Source organism: Mesoplodon densirostris, chromosome 4, assembly GCF_025265405.1.
Source record: "Mesoplodon densirostris isolate mMesDen1 chromosome 4, mMesDen1 primary haplotype, whole genome shotgun sequence".
In the NCBI taxonomy this organism is placed as follows: domain Eukaryota; kingdom Metazoa; phylum Chordata; class Mammalia; order Artiodactyla; family Ziphiidae; genus Mesoplodon; species Mesoplodon densirostris.
The window spans coordinates 46,901,867-46,907,866 of record NC_082664.1 but is presented as its reverse complement, the minus strand read 5'-3'; the positions used below and the strand labels follow the sequence as shown (position 1 = coordinate 46,907,866).

At 46.0% G+C, this 6,000-nt stretch overlaps 1 long non-coding RNA gene across 1 annotated transcript in view; it reads left to right on the top strand.

Annotated features, from left to right (window-relative positions):
• Positions 1-1,355: 1,355 nt before the first annotated feature.
• Positions 1,356-6,000, top strand: part of LOC132489154 (uncharacterized) — a 221,622-nt gene continuing 216,977 nt past the window's right edge. The window contains exon 1 of the long non-coding RNA XR_009531847.1: positions 1,356-1,511. This is a non-coding gene — a long non-coding RNA (uncharacterized LOC132489154). The remainder of the gene's footprint in view (positions 1,512-6,000) is intronic.

The window sequence follows — 6,000 nt, the reverse complement described above, 5'->3', positions numbered from 1 at the left end:
CAACTGTGAAGAGCATATTAGTCCTAAAACAGGCTCTGTCAAACAAAGCAGCATCTGCAGTTGGTGCTGGGGCTGGGGAGAGCATATGCAGAAAGTTCCCTGAATTTTATATGATGAAGAAAGCATTAGGTTTAACCATGAGGTTAACTTTATCCATATCCCACAAGACCAAGTTGGGATCCTGCAGGGATATTGGCATGTTATTGGTGCTGAGATGTGTCTTGGGATCCACTGGAGCCCAGATGCTTCTAGTTACTTTGAAGACAACAAATTCTTATCTTATTGGAGGAACCTGAAGATGTTTGTCTGGAAAAGAGAAGTTTGGTGTGGAGGGCATGAAAGGTCACCCTCATATGTTTGAGGGCTTTCTGGAGGAGGAATTAGACTCGTTCCGTATAGTCAAAAGGGGCAGAATTAGAACACATTTTTAGTTCAATATAGAAGTCTTTTGAATGAGATTGTGGCATCATTAGAAGACCCAGACATTAGATTGTGTTTCCCTAAGGACATTGATCGAATACCTACTTTGGGTCAAGCACTGTCACTCATAATATTTCAATTAAATTTTCACAGTGTTCCTGCAAGGTAGGTACTATTACCTCATTCCAAATGTGGCATCTCCTTGCTCTGGGGCCACGATGACAGCAGTCATGGTTCCAGCATTTGCCCTGCATCTGGAACCTGCTGAATGCTCAGCTTTCTGGAGCCGACTTTATGCCCCAGACAGGAAATCAAATGTAAATGTCATTTTCTTTCTGTGCTGGATTGGAAAGGACACAGCTTGTCTGTCCTGTACGGTGGAATTTGAGTTTAACAGTTGGGAGAACCACATTAAAACAACCTGTACAAAGTTGCACAAAGATTTTTATTTAAACGAGTACTTCCCATTCTCACCAATGATAATGTGTGCCATGGCCGAGTCTAAATTCTCTTCTCTATGTGCATTTACATTTTTTACTAGCCTGTACAATTCGTACATCCATCATCAGTCTCATTTGTTAAGATATATCTTGCAGTTCCCATGAAAGAACATGTTACTGACCCTCCCGAGTTGGTCCCTAAGAAGGGTCCTTCTGCCCAGTGTTGCTCAAACCAATAGAACGAGACTGAGTTCTTCCATTTGGAAGCAAAAGAGTTTTATTCTTTGATCAAAGAACAGAGAGGTCTGTACTGCGGCTGCAGAGCACACGCTCTGCCGGAAAGACTGGGTGGGGCTGCTTTCTAGGGATCTCGGCAGTGGGGGAGGAGGCGGAGCTCTTGTGGGATCCGGTGCAGCTGCTGCAGCTCCGCCTCCAGATCGCAGCGTCGAGAGCAGCGGCTCTGCGCACGCCCCGCCGCCGCCGCCATCTTGAACTGAACGCTGGTTGCAGTGTTTCTGCGCAGAGCCCTGGAGCTGAGGGGACGGCACAGACGTGCTGCGCGAGGAACTCCCGGTCTGAAGGGCCAGATGCGAGGCCTATGGATGTGGCACCCTAAGAACAAGGGAAACTACATGAAGCACAAAGGAAGAGGTTAGACTTTATCTTATAACCTAGATTCCATCTTGCTTTTCCTTGGGGAACCCAGTGGTCTTTGTCGGTGACGGATATGCTCAGAATGTAGTTCTGAAATGGATACTGGTTCTTCTTTTGTTGTAACCACAGAATGTGTGGTGACTTGAGCTACCTGGCATCTCGTGTGGCAGGGAGTGGAGCATGAATATCTGTACATGATATAAACATATGATAAGATATTAAATGGCTGGTGCTATCGCATACTTACTATGAGACAGACAGTGTGCTAAGGGCTGAGGGATCTTACCTCGATGTTCCTGCCGTCTCTCCCATAACGTAGATACTGTCATAAAAATACCCCCACTTTTTAGAAGAGGGAACTGAGTGTCACAGGGAGGTCACGTAACTTGCCCAGGTCGTGCAAGTAGTAAATGGCACAGATAGGATTGGACCCGGGCCGTCTAACGACCAGAAAGAAGCATAAGGGATGTGTCATCTCCCGGTGTAGCAGAGCTTAAATGTTCTCCTACTTTACCAGCAAACAAGCACACTGGTAAGGCCCTGGTGGAGCCCAGCCTTGCACTGTCCCGTATGGTAACCACGTGTGGCTATGAGCACTTGAAATGAGGCTTGTCCAATTTTGACATCTGCTGTGAGGGTAAAATAAGTACTGGATTTTTGAGGACTTACATGATAAAAAGAGTATCTCTGACCGTTTGCTCACACATATGTTCACTCATTCATTCAATATGTCCCGACACCTGGGAGGCGCCGACGGTGGGATGTAGCAGAGTCAACCAGACAGATGTGGCTCCTGTTCTCATGTAGCTCAGTATTCTGGAAGGACTGGTGGTTTGGGGTGGGAACTGGACTCTAAGAAATAATTGTGTAAGTACTTAATTGCCATCATTGTTAAAGAGAAGAAGGCGTTTGCTGTGGGAGATTACATGAAGGGCAGACCTTACCCTTGGGGGCCACTCAGTAAATTCATCCAGTAGATATTTGTTGAGTGAAAGAATGAATCTAGGGGATTCGAGGAAGCATCCCTGAGGAAATAACTTTGAGATAGAGTTCCGAAGGAGGAGGAGAGAGGTGAAATATTGGGAGCGTCTGCTGTGATCACAGGCCCACCGGGCAGGTGGCTCTGGCCGGCTCTTGCTTTATATCAGGGACAGTTGTCTCTGGCCAGGTGTCAGTGGCACAGCTGAGCCCAGAGTTTTGTGGGGTGGGCAGAGGCGTGGGGAGCTGTGTTCCCTGGCACGGGGAGGCATGGTTGCAGGCACAGGGACATCTCAGGGAGCCGGCAGGAGGGCGGCCCCTGGCCCCCTCCTCCAGCATCACCCAGTGCCCAGCACCCCCTGGCACACGGACTCAGTTTCTTCTTCATGGCGGCCTCGTGTCTTTCCTCTGCCTTCTTCTTTGCCCCCACCAGTTTGGGTCTGCAGCATTTATTCCCCGTTATTGCACAATCCATTCGACAGGTTTTTATTTTGTTGTTGTTTCCACCCAGTGTAAATGAGACCTCCAGTAGGGAGAATAACTTAAATCTCTCGTGACCCTGGAGGACAAAACATTCCCAGTTTCTTCCCCCAGAGCAGTTTTCATTTCTGTGGCAAGTTACCACGGAATGCTTATTCTTGTTGATAACAGTGTGGTAGCGGGGACGTGAGGAGGGGGCGTGGAGAAGGAGGAGAGCCCTGGATGCGGTGGCTGGGTGCTGGCTGGCCTGAGTCTGCTGCCCGTAACTCGCCCAGTGTGACAGGGAGCTGGAGCAGGCTGGGCTGGAGGCAGAGGGCAGCTTTGGGCAGCTGGGAGGAATGCTAGGCATCTGACCTTGGGCTTCAGGCTGTGCTAAGCCTCACTCCAGTGTAGCCCCTGGGAGAGCTGATTCTTGGATGGGTCTCCTTCAGTTCTTTGCACACCTGATCCCAGGTTGCCAAGTTACCCAATGAGCTAGAAAACAATAAAACCACCATAAACCCAGCTGGGGGTGATTTTGCTGTGTTCTGAGTCTGCATATCTTGCCTGGATCTTATATTGGGCTTGAACACTAAGAGGGCTGTCCCAGGGTGGGTAACAGTGTTGGCAGGGAACTTCGGCAACGTGCCCTGAACATACTGGGCACCCAACAAATACTTGTTAAATCAACGAATAAGAATTTTAGTTAATTTGCAACACTTGTACTACCTGGGCGGAAAGTCAAGCCAGCAATGCATTATAATGTGGTTTGGTAAACATTGTGTAGCTTTGTTCTAGGATTTTCCTAAAAACCCAACTGAGTCTCAGGGGGCTCATTGTCTCTGAAGTCTCTTCCTGCTCTAAGATTCTGTGATTCTTTGAAACATGCTTGGTCAGGGACGGGCTCCCGACCTGGAGGAGGGTTGTATTCAAGTCTTCGCGTCTACCTAGTGGTGACTACTGCTTCTTTACAGCAGAGTGTTTCAACTTCAGTACTGTTGTCATTTGGAGCTGGATAATTCTTTGTGGCAGGGGGCCATTCTGTACATTGTAGGTTGTTTAGTAGCATCCCTGGCCTCTACTCCCCAGATGCCAGTAACACCTCCCTATCCCTCCCAAGTAGTGAGAAGCAAACTTGTTTCCAGACATTGCCCAATGTCTGCTGGAGGGCCAGACTGCCCCTGACTGAGAACCAGTGCTCTGTAGGAATAAAGTGAGACAGGGGTGCAGACTGTTTGAAAAAGACCATTATGCACAAGCAGTTTTTACAGGAATATATCACACAGCGTGCAGGGTTTGTGGATTTATCTTTCCAAGGCATTTAATTTGGCACACATTAAAATTGTGTGCCAAATTAAATGCCTTGCAGGAGCCCTTGCAGCACTGTGTGGCTCTGGGGGTGGATAACTGGACACAGACAATGGCTACCCACTGTGTTGTCCTTCTGTCCACACCTCCCTCCTCTATTCCTTGTGTAGAGCAGTGGTTCTAGGACCTACATATTCACTCTAATCACCGGGGGAGCTTTTCCAAAATTAATATGCCTGGCTCCACTGCTTGGGGTTTGACAGAATTGGTGGACCTTGGGGCCTGGGCATCTGTATTTTTCTAAAGCTTTTCAGGTGATTTAACTCTGCAGCCAGGGCTGGGAGCCCCAGCTGTGGTAAAGACCAGTCTCAGCCAGCCAGACTTTTCTGGTTTGACTGTTGATGGAACTGGGGATAATATTGGGTTGGCCAAAAAGTTCCTTCAGTTTTTTAAGTAAAAATAAAAGACACATTTTTAATTTTCACCAAGAACTTTATTGAACAACATATTCACTGTTTTGTTCCACTACCTTCTGCCATTTTTCAGGCAACTTCATAATGCCGTATAACCAAAACTTTTTATCTTTTTGAACAAAGAACTGTTCCAGGTGCCTTCTATAGTCTTCCAGGGGATTGAAATTTTTTCCATTAAGAGAATTTTGTAAAGACCAAAATAAATGGAAATCCAAAGGTGCAATGTCTGGTGAATATGGTGGATAAATCAGAACTTCCCAGCCAAACTGTAACAGTTTTTGCCTGGTCATCAAAGAAACGTGTGGTCTTGTGGCATCCTGATGGAAGATTATGTGTTTTCTGTTGACTAATTCTGGATGCTTTTCATTGAGTGCTGCTTTCAGTTGTTCTAATTGGGAGCAGTACTTGTTGGAATTAATTGTTTGGTTTTCCGGAAGGAGCTCATAAGAGGACTCCCTTCCAGTCCTACTATATATAACATCACCTTCTTTGAGTGAAGACTGGCCTGTGGTGTGGTTGGTGGTGGTTCATTTCACTTGCCCCATGATCTCTTCCATTCCACATTATTGTACAGTATCCACTTTTCATTGCCCATCACAATTTATTTTAAAAATGGAACATTTTCATTACATTTAAGTAGAGAATCACATGTGGAAATACAGTCAAGAAGGTTTTTTTTCGCTTAAGTTATGTGGAACCCAAACATCAAAGCGATTAACATAACCAAGCTCTTACAAATGATTTTCAGCACTTGATTTGGATATTTTGAGTATGTTGGCTATCTCCCGCGTGGTTTAACATTGATTGTTCTTAATTAATGTCTTGATTTGATTGCTGTCAACTTCAACTGGTCTACCCGACCGTGGAGCATCATCCAGCGAGAGAAATCCCCAGCATGAAACTTTGCTAACCACTTTTGACACGTTTGATCAGTCACAGCACCTTCTCCATACAATGCACAAATCTTTTTTTGTGTTTCAGTTGTGTTTTTACATTTCTTGAAATGATAAAGCATAATATGCCAAAAATATTGCTCTTTTTCTTCCATCTTCAGTATTAAAATGGTTACACAAAAATTCACCAATTTCACACTCCCTATTGCGAGAGCACCAGAATCACAACTAACTGCTGAACAATCATCAACAGGAAGACACTGGAACTCACCAAAAAAGATACGCCACATCCCAAAACAAAGGAGAAGCCACAATGAGACGGTAGGAGGGGCACAATCACAATAAAATCAAATCCCATAACTGCTGGGTGGGCGA